The 19376-nt window shown below is 39.4% G+C and overlaps 1 pseudogene; it reads right to left on the reverse strand.

Moving 5' to 3' along the window:
• Positions 1-3049: 3049 nt before the first annotated feature.
• On the reverse strand, positions 3050-4013 carry LOC148299829 (uncharacterized; annotated as a pseudogene).
• Positions 4014-19376: the final 15363 nt, after the last annotated feature.

Consider the following 19376-nt stretch of genomic DNA (forward strand, 5'->3'; position numbering starts at 1 on the left):
CGAGCTCCCATTTCACTTTACAGGAGTTGCAGACAAAACTGCAGCAAATTTTCATAGGCATATACGAAAACTTCAATCGCTCCGAGCCCGTGTACAACGACGCCGCACAGCTGTAAAGCTATATCCATCACCTCATCAGCGCGGAGAAGAATAAGATGCTAAAAGAATCCCTGAAGTAGTAAATAATGTCGGAGGATACAATAATTGGAATCACGAGGGCTCCTGTGTCTTTGAATAAAAAAAAGACCGTGGTTGTCAAGCCCTAAATTAAAAATATTACCATCATGGACAAGCGAGTTCTTGGCCAGAACATCAAGAAACTCCCCTCTGAGTTCTTGCCTGAAATATGCAGGATCGTTTTTGAAACCATTGAAACGAGAGAAGAGTACGTCATTGACATCGATACTCTGCCCCTGAAGAAAGTGAAAGAGTTGCAAATATATGTGACAAGCTGCATTCAAAAACTTGATGGTTTCGTGGCTCCCAACCCCAACCCCAACCCCAACCCCAACCCCAACCCCAACCCCAACCCCAACCCCAACCCCAACCCCATAAACTAATGCTTTAATCTATGAATGAATGCAATGCAGTGGATCTATTTATACATTATGCAATGAGGATGAGAAGCAGAAGCATCAATAAAAATAAATAAGAAAACAATCTTCAGCTTTCATCATGAATCTCGTCCGTTATGAGAATATATGCATGGAAACTATTATATTAGCTAAAGTAAGGGTGGGTCATCAAATAAAAGATTATATCGACTGTGATTCACAACAAGTGGCACAATTATTCATTCATCGAAATCAGGCTGGTTGGCTGGTTCTGCATCAGTGAACTCTTTGATCTGCTGCAGGTTGTGCAAGATTCGGCAGACATTCGGAAATGGCGATAGATCGTGACCCCATCTGGTCCGAGTGGCTAAAACTTGGGGGTAGAATAAGACATCTGCAGCTGTTATCTCGTTTCCGAAGATGTATTTCGAGTGCTTGTTGTTTATTTGCTACAGCATTTTTTATATTGTGTTTACTCCTTTTCCTGTTTACTCCTTCGCCCATTTGTTCTTATCAGCTCCTAACTCAGTGGCCAGCTTTTAAAGCAGCCTCAGATTTTGGTATGGGTGGATGCCTGAGTTTATAACCTAGCAGAATGCTCTAATGCGAGCGCGATCTTCAGGCGAGCCCGGAAATAAATCATGAGGTTATTTGTGGATTTCATTGAGATATTCAATGATTGCAATAGATTCTGAAATGACAACTCCGTTGGGCGTGATGAGAGTGGGTACTCCATGGTTGGGATTGAGCTTCAAATATTCTGCAGATTTCTGTTACTGCTTCAACAAATGCACGAATTTGTATTCAGGCTTTATTCCCTTGAGATTGAGGGCGATACGAGCACGCCAGGATGTTGACGACTTGAAAAAGGTATAGAGAACATAGTTACTCATGGATAATATGTTACATAGGATACACAAACATATTCAGATGCTAATATCAACAAATGGGAAATATGCAATAAATATGGAATTTATGAAGGCATGAGTAAAATATAGGAATATTTGATCAGGACAGACAGTTTTGACCCACTATTTTGCGAATATTCATGAACTCTACTTCGATTTCATAGAGTCCCTTCAATGGAATTACATTCAGCAGTGATAGAGCTCCTTTGCTCGAACTCACCTCTAAAATCTCGGGGTCATCCAGAACCAATGTAAACAGCCCCTCAAAGAAACTGCTCTCTTCTTCTGACTTTCTCATAATGAGTTGAGGCTTGACGCAATTCATAAGCCTGTCTTTGCCATAAATTCCGCCAGCCTGCGAATTGATCCCATGGGAATACCCTGGGGATAGGGCAGCAGTGCTATCGAAATAATTAGATATGAATTATTTTTTGCACTTGTTCTATTCCTTGATTACATTAGCCTACCCATTTTCATCCAGACTTTTAAGGGGGAAGACCAATAGATTGTTCGATATGTTCGAAAAAGTAGATGGGTACTCTTTTTAGAACATTATACCGTATGATGGATAAGTTGAGAGCTAGTTTGATGTATAGGGCACAACCTATTGCATGAGTCTTCCACTTATTGCGATATCACTTGGGTTGTGGACAGATGCAGATAATGAGAATATCCCCACTAGCATCATGCACAAGAACAGGAACCTGCCGACTGAGCTGATACTCACAACTGAATCGTCTCTATAGAAAGCATCAAGCTATGGGCTCAGAATTAAAGGCAGCTGCTATTCCTCCTAAAATAAATTAATTTTTTATCCCTCTATTTCTAAAGAGTCGCATGAGGAGTCAGTAACGCTCAAGGAAAGGCTCCCTCCACAGTTTTTGCAGACTCTCTTTTCGATTAAAGCTTATAAATTCTGGACTTTACTCTCTAAGTCTTAAATGTACTGCTTTTGTTTATCTCTTGAAAGCTGCGCAGCAATTCTATTCTTTTATTTTTGCAGTTAGAGCTTCTGCTCTCGAGTGAGTTTGTGCCTCGGCAGATTTTCAATCAATCCAATGTTATTCTTTTTATTTTATTATTCTTTGTTTTTACGGATGTTTTTGGATTTCCCTTGTTCTGGTTTTTTGCTTTATGCTCTCACGGGGTTGTGATTGGAATGCTGATGGGGCTGACTGTTGTAGATACTGCTACTATTTTCGGACATATATATATTTATATTATAGATTATGAGGCAGCTTCTACAGTTAATGCCATGAAGACTTTTTTTCAGCCTACAAACATTTAAATGATGGGCGGATAAATGCTTAGCCTTCGCCAGTCAATAATCCTTTTTTTGTTTTTGTGACGTGTAAATTTGGCTGATGAATTCTGTCCAATTTAAGAATTAATGTTCGAAAACTGACGAATCTGCATCCGAAGTCAGCCGAATTCTGCAAATAAGCTGGTTCGTGAGGCTACAGCAATACATTCGACGAATCGAACATAAATAAAAAAGAATCCATGGCGCAACAGAAACATATTTTAAAAAGCATCCTGAAATATAAACAGTTAAAGAAATACATGATAGTCTTGCAAGCATAAATATCATAAAAAATAATCTGGAACTCTTTTTTCAATTGTGCCCTATGACTGATGGTTTGGCGCATTTTCATATGTCAGATAGTTTGTCTCTAAATTCTCGTCGACTTCCATGACTGCGCCGACATTTCCACATCTATAGCAGTAGTTTGGAGCTGAAAATATTGTTGTGAGTTTGTTTTAATGCGCCTTCTCGTACCCTCCCATCATTAGCTGATGGGCCCGGCATACGCACTTTAAGTCATTGTGATGGGTGAAGTTTTGGGTAATATCCGACCCGAAGTAGTACCCAATGCCTCTGCCGTAATTGACCGACCATCCAGTCAGGTTATTGGACGGGTCAGACCACAGCAGATCCGCCATGGGTCCTTACTGCGGGATTTACTTGAACCTATCAAGATTTCTGAGTTGGTCCAGAGAGTCGATCGACGGTGAGAGTCCTCCATGCATGCAAAAATATTGATTTTAGACGAGAGCAGTGAGTGGTAAGCAGTCGAAAATGCTCATGAATGTATTCCAGGCCTTCAATGTTCCATATTTTTTGGAGCACTCATCATAAAACCCATAAGCGACAGATGTCGATCTGGATTAATGATTTCCTCGTAACAAGGTAATCCGGCCTGGATATCTGACTTTGAGGGCAAGCAAGTAGCTGGCAACTTCTACGCTGTGGTACCCTCTATCCACGTAATCTCCCATGAAGAGATAGTTGGTATGAGGGATGTCGCCACCTATTAGAAAGAGTTATTTGAGATCGAAAAATTGGCCATGAATGTCTCCACAGATAAGGACAGGGGCCTTGACAATAACCATATTGCTTTAGTTAGTTAAGATTTCCTTGGCCTTAATGGCCAGTATCTTTAACTCCGACAAACTGAGCTGTTTACATTCTTTCAGAGTTTCGATCATCTTGGTGATGTCTCCATGAGTGTTCGAGTTATTTGGGTGGGATTGCATAATACGATGTAAATGACTGATTGTTCTTGGTTGATATTTAATAACTACTAAACTACGAAAATGAGAATTTAAACTGGAAATCTGGTGTTTTCTGATTGAATAATTCATTGAAGTTACAAAATTAAACTGACTTAAAATATATGAACTAATAGGTTGGACTTATTGGGATATATATATACCTTTTATGCACATACTAATTATTTTTATTTTTTTACTTATGTCGGAGTTTGGAAACGCTAGGAAATTTATTTCTGAACTCTCTTATGAGATTTAGGGTCTTCAAAACATTTGAGTCAATGTAGAATTTATTTCAATTTAGTTTGCTTATATTTAGAATTGGAATGCAGTATCAAAACCACAAATACTTTTCAATGGAATGCTGATGCAGTGCCAATGATATTTCATGAGTTCGGTGTAATCACATCTCGCCTCGAATCAAAGTGAGCTTAAAACCAAGAAAGATGATAGACAGATGTTTGAAAATATTCTTTTTGCAATTTGAACAATACATGAATCGATCTCTCATGCACCTTTAAATAAGATCGTAAAAGCTTGATAAACCTGAGTTTTCTAATTGTATGATTATCTGATTATATGATATGATTATGTATAGATGTATAGATGCCATGTGCCGATATCTAAGTTCAAGTAAATATATCAAATTTGTTGAAGGTCCAAGTAAGCATCAAAGCGAATTTTAATGCGAGACGCATGATGGACTATTCTGACAGCGGATTCGACACTCGCAGTGGCATAGTATGTTCATCAAGACCAACAAATTCGCTATTTCTACAACGATTATTGAGCCCGGCTTTGAGTAAATGCTTCCTATGTCTTGCCTCACTCCAAGAAGAAGATGCTTATTTCTGGATAATCAGGCTTTGCTTTTCCTTTCGTGACAAATACTTCTGTTTCCTAGCCATCTTTAAGAACGAGAACCATGTCCTTAGCGATCACATCAACTCGCCACAACACTCACCCGATCGGAGTCGCTTCAAGATGAAAATTTAGAATTTCAGTGCAGGTTCCTGCCAATGCATTAGCTGATCTTCTAAATTTTACAATGTAAGCTCCCCAAGACTGTCTTTTTCAATAAATAAATTGATAAATGATTGTGCATTTACTTATTCATTTAAATTAAATCATAAAAAATTAAATCATATTAAATGCATTATTACGGTCAATATTCAATTTATCTGCTTTTTATGATTGATCGATAATATTTTAATGGCTTTGTCTCTTTTTCAATCAAAAAGGCTTAAAATTCACCTGTTATGGTCAAGAGGCCTGCTTTGTTGCATTCAGCAACTGATGCAGAATTACTGCATAATTAATGCAGAACTAAGCGGACAGAGATTTGTATTGCAAATACTAATCGCTTTCAGTGTATTTCAATTGAATTATCTTTGCATGTTCATGAGAGCTTTTAAGCCATCTTTTGTTTAAAATATTGCTCGCTGCATACGATAAATCTAATAGGATGAAATACACTGGCATTAAATTTCGCAAAGAGAACAGAATAAGCAAACAATATTATATATTCAGCTCATAATTATGCCATAATTTTAACTATTTTGTCCTCCAAACTCGAGAGACTGTGCTTTTTTATTTCACCCTATTTGCATTGCATTTTGCGAGTCCTTTCAATTTCCTCATAACCTTCAATTCGATCTTTCAATTGCTTTATAATCTTCTATTTCTCACCATACTGCTTAATGACTTCCTATTTTTTTAAACTTTCGTCTCTTTTCAGCGACAATTCTGTCTGGAGGCTTTCATTTTACCCTTTGGTCGTTGCTATTTTCGCACGCAACTCCCCAACTTATTTCTCCATGCCTCTGCATTTATGATGTAGCTATTAGTTTTATTTAGTTAAACGCTTTAATGACGATGAAACTTGCTGGAGAGTTTGTTACCATTCCTGAGAGGCTGACTATTGGGCTTCCTGCACATACTTATTTTTGCTGAGTAGGGCATTATATTTAGTCCATATTGCTTTGCTTTCTCGTTTCATGGCATCGACGATATGCTGCAGATCTTCGATTTTCCTCTTCAAGGAACTTTCTTCAGATATGAATTTGTTTTTCATGTTTTTATGCAGCCGTTGAGTCTCTTGCAGCTCATTTAGCAACTAATCTATATGTCTGTTCTTCTGTTCGAGAGATTTTTTAAGAAACCCATGATCTAAATCTTCATCGGACATTCTTGGAAGAAATATATATATTCAAACCATAACTGAAGCTATTAATGCATTACATTACAATAAAAATGAACAGCATTTACATAGAAAAGCATCTCTATATTCATCATAGCTCCATCATTAATTTCATATTCACATAAATGCGCCCCACTCTTCTCCGCAGCTTGGGCATCTCGACATAAAACCAAAGCTGATACTCATGCAAAATGGGCATTAAATTGCCTGTTCATCTTTATTGTTGTTTTGGTCGGCATTATTCCAAGAAAGATACTCATCGCTGCCTAAGGCGATCGGCCGTTCATTGTCCATCATACTCTATTTGCCTGCATTTACGATTTATATATTATCCTTTTCCTTTTACTTGATAACGATACCTGAGCATTCAATCGTGATGTTGAGTATTGCAGATGCATTACCAAAGCCAGTGGTAATCGCAGTCAGATCATCGAATGTTGGCTGATTGTAAGGCGTGATAATTTCATATTCCGCGCCCGAGAAACAGTCGATAAAGTAGTAAGTATACTGATAATTACTGAAGGCGAACTATATTACCAGCTTCTCACACTGCTAAAGGACTTTGATCTTGTGTTTGAATATCCTGTTGTTTTCGCAATCCGAAAGAGTTTCTATGATTAGCCCGATGTTTTCGTAATAGACCTTCTACTGTTAGCAGCACTGCGATTAATCATTGGACTATAACATACTCGGATGTTCATTTTATAGTTTGAAGATGGCGATTGTTTGCAGCTTGCCAGTTAAATAATAAATGGTGTTTTTAACTTATCTTTCCGCTGTCTCACTTTATGCTACATGCTCTTTGCTTTAAATTTTCTATTACTTATATTGTGTTGGTTTTGGAGTGTCTTTAATCTCCTTCATTTCATCGCCCGAGTCATCGAAGTTACTGAACTTGCGACTGAACTTGTTCCCATAAACTTTGGTCTCCAAGGAGTTTAACTTAGAAGCAATTTAATTCAGGACCCCCTTGAAGCTGATTTCTCCGAAGATGTGGGAGTCTTTGAGCCCAATTTCCACCTGCAGGCCAAGGAACTAGTAGTAATGCGTGTATGGCTCGGGGGCTGGTATCTACATGATGTACTGCATTATTTATGGACAGGATAAGGCCAGTCTGAGGAATGTGAGGCTGCCCATCAATGTGAAGTAATTGATTTGGTAGCGGTTTATGTATAGAAGCTCGAGAAACGGCTGGATGATTTCGTCAGAGTTCGGAGAACGTGAATTCCAATACTTATAATACCGAAATTAGCTCTTACTAACAGAGGCCTCTACTTTTCGCACGATATTTTCATCCTATGGCAAGAATATTCTGGGAATGCCCAACACCCATTCAATGATCGCTCTCTTGTGCTTGCCCTTGGCTTCAAGCAGCTGCTGCAATAACTAAACATAGAACATTATTTACATGCAAATAGGCCATTATGTAAGCATCCTCGTGGCTAAACCTGTTCAGCTTCGAAAGTGTGAGGAGGCTCAGCTAATTCTGGAGCTATTTCGACTGCTGCGTCGAGCAGTTCTATATTATTTACTTGAGGGTTATGTTGGCGTGCTCGAACTCACATCTCTCGTCGTAAATCAGCTTGTACCACGGGCTTGTGTAAGCTATTTCCGATATTTAATTATTCAGTGCGTTCTTTGCATTCTATATGTTATTTTACGGTAGTGGAAAATAGTGCTTATGGACCATAATGGAGAGTATCTTTGTGATTATGTTTATGGGCCCTGCTTTTTTGGTGTGGTTGTGCAAATTAGAGTTATAGGCGGCAAGCTTGTTTTTGAGTGGGCTCTTGTCCTGCAGTAAGAAGTGAATGAGCTTAGGCCCTAAATCATTAGCCTCGAGCCATCGGACGCAGTGCTACGAAACCCCACAGATCAAGAGCAGAAACTCAAAATACTCTGTCATCTTCAGATAATTCTTGCCTACTTCCGATATCATGCCGACAGTTTGCTGCAGGATGTTCTGGACATGCTTCATATTTGTGTTTTCAGGGGCTGGAATAATTGGATTGATTTCTGGACTTATGGTTGAAGTAAGGATTGAGAGTATTTTGATGAAGATGAGCTTGTAGGTTTGACGGAGCAGCTTCTCGGAGTGAGTGCTAATGAGTCGGATGTAGTCTGAAACTGTGGGCATTTGATGAGTGGGTTTTAAGGGACTTTAGTTAGTATATAGCATCTCTATTGCCCTTGAGGTAATCTTGGGGCACAGATGGTAAATCATCACCAAATAGCAGACACAACTCCTTAGATAATTCTCGTTGTACTCATAGTTGCCAACCCCTAAGTTCTTCACTTCTGAAATCAGTCTTAAATAGTCTATGATGATGTCGTGAGCCACTTCGAGCTGCTACTGAATCTTCATTGGGAATTTTTAGTGCGAGGGGTGGTACGGAACATGGAGCTAGTTCGGCGAGTTGTCTAAGAATTAGTGTGGTATTTAGATCCGGGCAAATGTCTGCACCAAATGCAGGGCGAACGACCCCTGTAAGAATATCATTTATTTAATGAGATTTTGGTTATCATGCATGATGCTCTTGTAGATCTATTTATTGCCAATTTGCATTGGCTTTTGAAGGGCTTGCCCTAATTAGGGTTTCTTTCTGGCTATTTGATTCGAGATTATTTTTTAGTAAATGAGCATGTAGGCTCCTTCTTGCTATTGAGCCAAGCTCGACCAGTCGCAGAAGCTAATGCGACTATCATCGAATTTGACCCACTTCTCACCTTATTTGATCAGAGAGTAGTAATGGCCGGAATCTGAAGTACCGACATGCACTATAAACCCCCTCAAAGTGTATCTGATGTCATTCTGTTATTGTTGAAACCCTCCTTCCTCCTTCCCATGGAAGAGATAATCGTTGAGGCAAAGTTCTTCAGGATATTCGATAACGTTCTCCAACTTAATTTTCATCAGTGATTACAGATCGAAGACCAGCCTCTGGAAATGAATAAAGAGATAGGCCGGGCACTCCTGCAGCTGGTGATATTTATGGATACTCTCCACTTTGCGGTCGCACTGCTCACAGTAGTAGTCCGTGATGATTTCGGGTTCAGCTAACTTATCGAGGCACTCCATGAGAGTCTTATTATTCTTGATCTAAAGAGATAGAACATAAAAATCTTCCATCTTTATCTTTTCCCCGAAGCACGACTGGCACTGAATGATGTTGGCTACTTTGCCGCAGAAGTTTTACTTTATGAGATTCAGGCTGCTGATAATCTTTACACTTGTAGGCTCCCCTTCGAAAATGGCACTCTCTTGCGATCCTATATGTGTATTCACATGCTATTTCTTTGAAGCGAGTGTGTGCTCCAATCGATCGAACAAGGAATTCAAGAACTAATCGGCATCGTGCTGCTCCTTGATGTTGATTGGCTGGTTGTTGTAGTCGGTGTAGGAGAGGCAGAATTGTTCGGGGATGAAGAACTACCGGCGACTATAAGCCAGCTGGTAGATCATGCTCTGAAACTGGTTGAAGTAGCTCTATGGGTGCAGGTTAGGCAGGTAGGCCTGAATGATCCCTGTGCGAAATGGCTCGATCATGAAGAGTTGCTGAATGGTGGAGTTGATGTAGCAGATGCAGCCGAGGTTGTACAACCCCATTTTCTCATGGTTCTTCCGCATTTTGAAGGAATTTTTCTTTATCTTTATGCCATTCATTGTGTCCTTTAAAGCGTGTAGATTGTAATCCACTGTGCACATGCTATTGGAAATGCGGTAGAGCAACGTCCGAGTTCTGTTCGTGAAAGGCAAATTCATCAGCTCATTTAGCCAGACTTCAGGGCACGATATTTATAGCTCTGGCCGGTAGATCTTTATTGAATCCAATAAGCTTAGCTTTCCAACCAGTAACTACTCCCGTCGCTCATCAGTGTCTAGGGCACTCCCGAAGGTGTTCCATGTCTCTAAATAATCAGGATCTGCCTCGATCATGGGCATGCTTCGAGCCTTGGAAAGCACTGTGATCGATTTGAAGAGGTCGCTTTCTATTTGGGAGTAAATTTGCTGTTCTTGGTCGAATGCTTCACCTCGAAGCATTTTGTTGACAGTTTCGAAGAATTTAGAGCAATGGAAGACTTTCCTTTTTGGCTTTAATGGCAGGCTCTGCTGATGCGCCTAGTGAGGCTCTTCCTCGAGTTCTGTTTACTTGGTCGATTTAATGATAAATTCGTCTGATTCCTGATCGAGCTCAATATCGATTCCATAGTACTGCTGCTTTATGCCGCCATCGACGGATGAGAGCACGTAATATAAGTTATTGGAAAGCTCCCTGATGGATGGCTCTTCATGAAAGATCAGTTTCAGGTTGATGCGAATGCTCTCCTCTTCCTCCATGCGACCCTCATGCAGCTCTTGAGTGACAATATATCGAATGCTGACAAGTTGCAGATAAAGTGTCAGCAAGTTTTAAACAAGGCGACAGTCATTCAGATGGATGCAGAGCAGTGCTGACAAGTGGCTATAACTAAAGTTGAAATCGCGCAAGATGGGTCCCATCACATCTGTGACGAAACTTCGCAGAACTTCATCTGATTGATTGAGGTAGTTTGTGTAAATTTGGCTCAGCTGGATTGGCTCATCTATTTCTTAGTAGGTTTATGGTACGCCTGCTGATTAGGAGTCGCTGATTACTGGGAGAAGTTTGGGAAGCGAGAATGTGGAGCTGATAAATCGGAAAGTATGAGAGATAAGCATTTGGGTTAGGTTCTTTAAGCATTTCGATTCCAGTTTACTATTTTTGCTTGATTAAATTTCGGCTTCCTTTACATATTTCCCAAATACGTTGAAGAGCTCAGGGAATATATCCAGCAGGTTTATGCACGGGAAATACGAAATAGGGCTGTTTCCAGTCAACTGCTTTTCATTCTCTTCATTCTCATTCTCTTGCATTCGTGACTCCAAGCGTGAATAGCCTTGCAATTGAATGCCCCTGTTGGTTTACGACACATATTTGATGAATGTTACTATGTAGTATCTCTTAATTGGACTACCCTTGAGTGAGCCAGCCAACTGGTTCTTCAAATAGGCTGTTAAACTGCTGCTTTAAGTATACTTCACAATCTCTGGCATAATGGGTAGTTCACTCAGCAGATCTTCACACAGGCTGTTGCAATTATGCTAATCCTCCTTGTAGGATTGAAACAAGTATTAGTACAGTGACTGTCCTTCCGCAGTTTAGACAACATATTTGCGCAGCATATTCTCTTCGATGAATTTGTATGATTGCAAAATATCTTCGTCTTTGAACAAATCAGAATATCCTAAGTTTTTGAGATTGTCGACTACCAAGCTGGGGTTGTTCTTGCCTGACTTTTGGTAAAAGTTTAGCCATTGGTCGACATTTAGAAATTATCCATTTTCTGTAAAGTGGTTGAAGATATGTTCGACTCGGCTGTCTGTTTATAAAATCTGTTCTGCCTTTGTGGCGACTGTAAACACTGCTGCACACCCTCCTCTGTACATCCTGCCGCCTAAAGCGTACTTCGCGAATATCTCCTTCAGTGCCATAGTGATGCTGTCGTGCAGGATATTGTCAGAAGTCATCAGTTGGCTTTCATCGAACCATCCGCTTTCATAGGACTCGAAGATGTTGATGCTGATGGCTGGGATTCCCTATTTGTTAATTCGTTGATTATCTGGCATGATGAGCTGGTCTAGTTTCAAGGTGAGATCAGCGAGAGTGAGATACTTATCCTTGTTGATTCTGATCTTAACAGCTGACAGTTTCTCTATTTTGAAGTGCTCGAGTATCTGCTGTAGGCATTAGCCGATGTTCGTGTACGAACTCACAACGAGCGACCACTCTACTGGGTTGAATGAGTCGACAGAGTTCGTGATATTCAGACAGATGTTAAAGCATTAGAACTCTACTCGATATGGCAGATATTTGGAATACCCCTTCTCATCGTAGAATTTCATGCATTTTTTTAACAGCACCAAGTAGCTGGCTAGCTACTACTGCTTCTATTTAATGGAAGGGATGCTGACAATATGGCGTATGATGTCTGTGAAATAGATGTTGGATATTTTTAAAATGTATTCACCAAGCTTATTCATTTAATCGAGTGTGAAAGTGCTGTTCTGTGTCACCAGCAGATTCAGCAGCTGCTCTGATATCCATTTCCTAAGTTCGATGGACATCAGTGAGGCCAACTATAACAGATTGTTCAATTTGCCGTTGTGATTGCCATTGAGTCTGCCAATTTAAGTTAGACCTATCTCTTTCGCCAGCATTTGAAACACCATTTGCTGCTGCTCCTGACTATAGAACTGAATGAACTTGGAGAAAGAAATATCTGCTTTAATGAGCTGCTCTGTCTCCTGATAAGTTAGAGGCAGGACCGGAGACTAATAGGTGTCGAGCAAGAACTTGATTAAGGATCGCATTTATTTATCTAATGGCGATGATCGCAAGTGTATTTTATGTTCGAGGAATAGGCAGCAAATTGATTTGTTGACTATTCTTTTGCATTTGTTGTATATTTGTTTGCCCACTTGGTTTCTTGTGATCTTCACGAATGTTCGCATCATCAGGGCTGTCAATTCTGAAGACTAGCTTTGGGCGATCGGATCTAAGAAGCTTAATTTTATATCAATTTCCTGCTCTTGCTCGGGGTCTTATAGCTATTGCTGTCCATTTCTGTCCTGCTTGAGGTCATCACCCTCACAAATTTATGGGCTATGAGCATTTGAAGCAGAGGCCTCGAAAACCTTCTCCTCGACGCCCATCACAAACAATTCGAAGTAGAGTCGGACGAGCTTTTCCTTATGGTTTTTCTTCATTTTCAAGTAGTGCGCATTGATGATCGCATAGATGTTTATCATATTGGCTTAGAGATCGGCTAAGGGCGCAATGAGCATCAGCACTTCGAGCAGTTGTATGGTTTATTCGCAGTAGCATGAAGCTCTTGGCAATTCCACAATCTTCATAAATATCTTGCGGTAGAACATTCGCAAGTTCTTCTCCCCGAGCGCCTGCAATGTCATATAGATGGACTTGCACACATTTTCATGCGTCTTGTTCAGTAAATTCAGCATGATGTCGAGCTCAGGCTCAGTGATCAGGGATTCCCTGCAAATCAATTCATAAACCTATTTGCCTTTGCTGATGACCTCGGGGTGGTTATCAGGTGAGTATATTTGAGAGAGGATTTTATGTTCAGTGAGGAAAATTCTGATGATTTCGGGTGTAATATCTGCTTGGTTGCTGTATGCTGATTTTTTCAATACTTCTATCACCATCTTCACGGCTGCCAGTTTATTTTGGGAGATTGGGCTTTGAAGGAGGGCTAAGATGCAAACAGCCTTAATCTTCCACTCCCATTTGTGAGAGTAGTTGAGAGTGTCGGCCCATCGCTACGCAATGTTATGCAGCCCATATGCTATCTTCTCCACTTTCTCCTTGGTGATACCTGATTTATGATTGGCAGCTATGGCTATCTTATCACTCAACTTCATGACTACCCCATTTACTAGCTTATTGAACAGGGTCAGCAAATAGAATGAGTAAATAGGGGGGGAAACCGCATCGACAAGTTCGATCAAGTGGGCCAAGATTTATAAGTTTGCACTGCTCTCCTTCTTGAGGCCTCCTTTTAATATATCATCAAGAATCGGCTATATCAATGCTGAACAGAGTTTCTCACAGACTTGCACACTAACATTCGATATCTCCTCACGTGGCACAACTTTAAATGGAGTGTTCGTATACTATGCGAATTTTGTATCATCGTCGGTGTAGTATTGTTTGCGGTTGATGCTTCTGCTGGCTTCGATTTCATTCGAAATGTCAGTGGTTGTGCTTGGACCGATTGGCTCATAGGAGCACGGTAATGCAATTACTGCATCACTTGATATCAACAGGGGCGCATCAGCCTCAACATAATGAGCACTTTTGCTCACAGAATAATGATTGCAATTAATCCTAGCAACTGCAGTCAGAGCATTCCACAACACTCCTAGCAATGGTTGCCCTTGATAATAGTTGTGCAGGAGTGTTTCAATGAGCTAATTAACCAAATTTAAAGTCATTTCCACTTAGTCGGCTGAATGCATCGATTTTTAACTATCCTTCGCTTTATGATTGATCATACTGTTGGCTATATTAGCAATTCCTTCTCTAAGGGATTATTATATTTTGAGGGTCAGCTATTTCTGGCGATGGCCGATTGGTTTGCTCTCGAGCTCCTACTCGCAGGGGCTTGCGAGTATTTGATGCAGCTCCTGAATATACTCTGTGAAATCTTGCAGCACTTTGTAACGATTCTGTGTCACTTTATGCATTTATCTACTTTCAGTCATATCTATTTATTATACTACTCGCGATACAATAATCATCATATTATCAAAGATTTATATTATTCCATCATCCATCCAGAGGTCAATACGCTGAGGATATCTCTTCTGCTATCTCTATTCGTAGCTTCTACAGTCTCTTCTCCAAAGAGGACAGCTTTTCGGTATTTCTTCCTCGGAATGCCGCGCTTTGACTACCTTTGTAATGTTTCGATTGTAGTTTTTTGGTGTTTGCGTAGTCTGTGCATTTATTTGGGAATCCATACTATTTAACTGTTGTCTTATAGTTCGGGAAGTATGTTTATTTGGAGTGCGAGCCTGAAAGTGAAGACAGCATTTTGGGGTATAAATTTGTGTTTGTGTTTGTGTTTGTGCTTGTGTTATTGAACAAAATCTAATTGCTTTTCGATTTTGATAAAATAAGAGTCGACACATGAGAATAGGCGTCTTTATGAGCATTTGAGTTGTTTTTTATGTTTAGATTGGTCAGACGGTAAGGGTTTTAATGTGGATGTTTTAATTTATTATCGTTAATGATATTGCTTTTATATTTGGTCCTCTCTTCGAATTGCATGGCAATGGAACTCACATTCGAGAATCCCCCGTTTTTATTTGCATCGATAATTTTGCTGAGCTCACTATGTTTACTATGATTCTATATTATTTTTTCCCGCTACTTGGTGATAGCCTCCTCCCTGAGATCAACAGCTTCCATCCTTAGTTGAATTTCTTCCCTTTCCTCGGCTAGTTTCATGGACTATTGGTATATTTTTTAGTACTCGCTGCTGATTTTGGCAGATTCCCGTTCGAGCTCGCTTTATTTTTCCCTGATTCTTCGACAGCGCTCGTCAATGTCAGTCAAAATCTACTAAATTTCCGCGTATTTCTCTGTGATCTATTCACTTTGAAAGTTAATTACCGCCCTCTCTGAATTCTACAGTTGTACTTTTTTGTGTGCATTCTACTGCTTCAACATCAAAATTTACGATTCCAGTTTTCGAATATGCTCGATATAATCGGTCACATCCGCATCTGCTTCGATCTCATACGTAGCTTTCTTCTGATTCTGCTCGATAATTTAGTTTGCCCGATGGAATATTTAAATGTCGAATTGCACCAACTTCTGCTTATACTCGAATATTTGTTCCTAATTCTGCTGGTTTGCAGATGTGGCTTGAGCTAATAAGGCTGCCAATCGATGGTTTTCCTCGAGAGAAGATGAGTATTTTTACTACAGTTAATCCTGTTTGGCAATGCGATTCTATATTTCCTTTTGCACTACTCTTTGCCTTTCGATGCTCTTGAGCATGATTTCAGACATTAGATTCGCGAACTGCTCTTGGCTGTCCTTTTTGAACTGTTTAATTTCTTGAACTAATTAATTGTTGACAAAAATGATAGATCGAATCTGTTGCAACACCTCCAACATCTTATATCTCAAACTGGTATTCAAGTCACTCGATGTGAACATCTTCATCATCTCCTCCTCCAGTTGGTAATTGGAGTGGTCAGTGAACTCAAATATCTGCTCGATGACTGACTCTTCTTGCACGCAGCTCAGTTGTTGTGATTCATGCTCTAATGATTAGTTTACGTAATCTTCTGATGTTACCAGCTTCTATCTGTTGCATTGATTAGAGTGGCCCCCGCTATTTCTGGCTTATTGGAGAATAAATTAGGAGTTCGCATTGTGTATGATATGTTCGGAGTTTGTGATCCTGGGTTCGTCGAAACGATCTTCGTGCTTATTTTAAAGTTTTAGGGCTTTCCACAATTTCATTATTTATATATAAGCAATCGGCTGAACCAGTAATCGGTGGAATCGCGAGTATTTATCAGCATTATCATAAGCTTGTTTATATCATACAGGATCAAATCAAAAGGTTATCCAAGTTTAGGTGCTGTTCGTAATTATCCCCAAGCAGATCATCGAATGTATTGAAATCTTGAGCCCCAAAGTCGAGCAATTTACTGATTTCCATCATTTCTACATTACGATCTTCCTCCCAGGAAGGCAGAGTAGTGTAGCTGGTCTTTGGGGTGTCCATTTTTGAGAGCTCCTGAAGCTATAGTAACACGAATTCCTCTTTGATTTAATTCATCCGCATATCCTCTAAGATAGTGGCAGTGTTGTTGGTGGAGTAATGGCTTTCCCTCAAGAATAGAATGATATTGGAGAAAGTTTTATATTTTTTTTACATTTTTTGGTGATGGCTCCGGCATTGCTCGGCCTATCTTGTTCCAATGAAGGTCGACATCGTCTTGAAGATTTTATCCAGCCTCCTCATTTATTTCCGAATGAAATGAACATGATAGATTTCCAAAAACCAATGATACCTTTTATTTTATTCCAACAGCCAATGGCCTCTTCTTTGCCTCTCGTTGCTTGGGCCTTAATTATTCTTTCTGCAATTCTCCTTAGAACTCCTCTGGGACTTGGCTTTGTTTTTTCTGAGACGAGAGTTATTTTTCTCTTTCGATTCAGCAGCTAACTAAGGCTGGGACTCGTTGGCTTGGGAATAGGCTTGGTTTTGATTCAAGCAAAGTATTTCATCAAGGAGCTTGTCATCAGACTCGTTAATATAGCTTTGAAACACTCTGTATTCTTGCCCCTACATAAAATTATTCTAAAAACTCTCATAAAATCTGAGTTTTCAATTGCATTTTTGATTTTCTCATGCCTTCCTCTTCCCCCTGTTTCCGGCTCGGAAGATGGCCGAAGATTTCACTTGTTTAATTTATATCAACAAATATTTGATCTCCTGAATAGTCAAATAAGAACCCAATCAATCAATCACAAACAAGAATTCCACATCGAGCCAAGCATACCAAAGGGTCAATGCCGGTATTATCAAAGATTGTCAGGATCTTTAGCGATTAATGAATGTTCATGGAAAAATTGCCAAAGAATATTTAAATAAATTAAACGATGCAGTATAAATTATCTGAGGAGATGTGTTGTAGCTCTGTGCTTTCTATATTTCTGAGCCAGCAAGTGGACAATTAATCGGTACAAAATTAAATAATGATGATTTTATAGCATTCCCCCAAACATTATGATTAATTTATTGTCATTATTGTTTACAAAGAGCAATCCAAATTCTGTATTATTCTATTCCCTAAAAGTAGTACAGAATAAGTCCATAATACAATTTGGGAAATTCTCCATGGAGAACTTCGTCGGCTTGTGCAAAACTTTCCAAGTTTCATGCCTCATGCAACTCATGATAAATAGAAAGGCTGATAATTATAAAAGGCAAACAAATCACTCAGCTTCATAATTGCAGGCCAATATGATCAAATTGGGTTTTTTGTCGTCGAAAGTCGCTGTGAAATGTCTAAAATTTCTATTTTGCTTATAGGTTGGTTTGTCAGAGGCGAGCCAGGTCTATGTTCTTTGCCTTTCAGTAAAGAAATATTCGATTTCTCTATTGATTCTTGGTTCACAACTGGTATCAGTATAGTTTTCGATAATGATCACAAACTTTTAGGCAGAGTAATAATGACTGAATATTTTTTTCCTGAGGATTTCGCTAAATATTTTGGAGTTGGCTGGCAGAGTGAAGAATTTTTTGCAATTGAGCCGATCCTTCAAGTAGAACTGAAAATGAAGTTTGAATTGTTCGAGCTTGCAATTGAGAAACCCCTTGCTCTAACTGCTGTCGTAGAGGATAGTTTCAATGGCCTTGAGGTACTCGAAGGTCATAATGATATCCTAATTAAATTAATAGTTCATTATTTATGATTGCTCAGCCTCATCCAAGAAGTATCTTGACGAGCTTAATTATATACTCCCCGAGTTGTGGTAGTATTTTGTTATTTTCTAAATGTCTGCTGGGTTGAGAATTGTTATTTTGTACTTCTCGCTCTTCTATTTTTATATCGGCTCCTACTCACGAAGTGTATCTTTTTTTATTATGATCGAAGTTTTTAACTTTTATTTTGTTCTGTTATTGTTGCCGCTTTTTTTGTAGTATTCTTTTTGCTGCTATTTGTAGTCCTTTGTTTTTTACTAAATTTTAGGGCTTATCACTTTGTAACGGCTTTTAGAAATCTGCAGAGTGTTTTTCACAGTATTTAATGCGTCGATAAAGGAATCTCCCATTTCGACTCTCTCGATTATCTTCATCGTTATTATCATCATGGCGATCTTTTCCTCAGGAGGAGTCAGCTGCAATGAGTTGTCGGAAACAATATTAAAGTATACCATTTCGAGGTTGGTTTTGAATTTAGGCCGCTCTTCAAGACATTTTGCGAGCAGGGTCTACTTGGGTAGGCAAATAAACAGATGGGCAGAAGGAATCGATAAAAGCAGCTGAGCTAGATCTTACCTCTCGAAGATTTCCACTTCTGAGGTGTCATCTTTCTCTCCGAGAATTATCTTTTGATTGTGGAAGTCAATATCTACACAAAAAGCCAAATACTTGCATCCTTTTCTTCTCTCTAAAGTCTCGATGTTCTTTCGGTTCAGCTTCATTTTTAACGTAAAAAACGACATGATATCCTCCTGGAGGTCCAGATCAGTTTCAATATAATTATCAGATTGATAGATCGACCCTTTGAACGAGAGCGCAGATTCGCCCGTAAAATTTTATCGTGTGGATTTGGAAAAAGCGGAATAGCTGGCGTTTTGGAAAGGATTTCGATTTTTCTGTTCCAGAATTTCGTTTAAATTAATGATGTATCTCTTCTCGTCACTGTCTTTTTTCTTATCCTTCTTCCCGCTCTTTGGATTCGCCACAAATACCACGAGCATTTTGGTGCGAAGCTTATTAAGAGATATATGCGCTATTTCATTGAGGTTATTGTAGAACTTGTTCAAAAAGGAACTGCTAATTGGTTTGAAAGATGGTAATTTTTAA

Source organism: Brachycentrus maculatus, unplaced genomic scaffold, assembly GCF_059751285.1.
Source record: "Brachycentrus maculatus isolate JH-2025_06_01 unplaced genomic scaffold, ASM5975128v1 h1tg000925l, whole genome shotgun sequence".
Taxonomy (NCBI): domain Eukaryota; kingdom Metazoa; phylum Arthropoda; class Insecta; order Trichoptera; family Brachycentridae; genus Brachycentrus; species Brachycentrus maculatus.